This window comes from Penaeus monodon, chromosome 33 (genome assembly GCF_015228065.2).
Source record: "Penaeus monodon isolate SGIC_2016 chromosome 33, NSTDA_Pmon_1, whole genome shotgun sequence".
Classification (NCBI taxonomy): domain Eukaryota; kingdom Metazoa; phylum Arthropoda; class Malacostraca; order Decapoda; family Penaeidae; genus Penaeus; species Penaeus monodon.
In genome coordinates, this window is record NC_051418.1 from 30,768,891 (window position 1) to 30,769,252 (window position 362).

Below are 362 nucleotides of genomic sequence, written 5' to 3' on the forward strand. Positions count from 1 at the left end.
TGAGTTCTCCTGTTCGACTGTTCCGTTAATCACTCGTGTTGCTTTACTAATTCTTCAGCCAATTCCCTTGAATACCTTGCAGTCCAGGCAGGATTCTTCGAAGTGGTTTACTCACACTTGCGCCCTGACGTTTTCTTAAGTTTATTCAAGTTTGCATCTTCTTGTAAATCTATATTTCTTAAATTTAAGCTTTCCCTCATCGGTTCGGCTTCATTATGCTCTGAAGGTCCATCCAGTGTCTCACCCCAAAAGTTCTTGCTTTCTTCTGCGTCTGGAACTTTTTTTCTCGTGTGTTCTTTCCTCAGATTCTTCAAAGATCATCAGATTGCTTCCAAGAATCTGCTTTGTCGGCACTGTTCTGT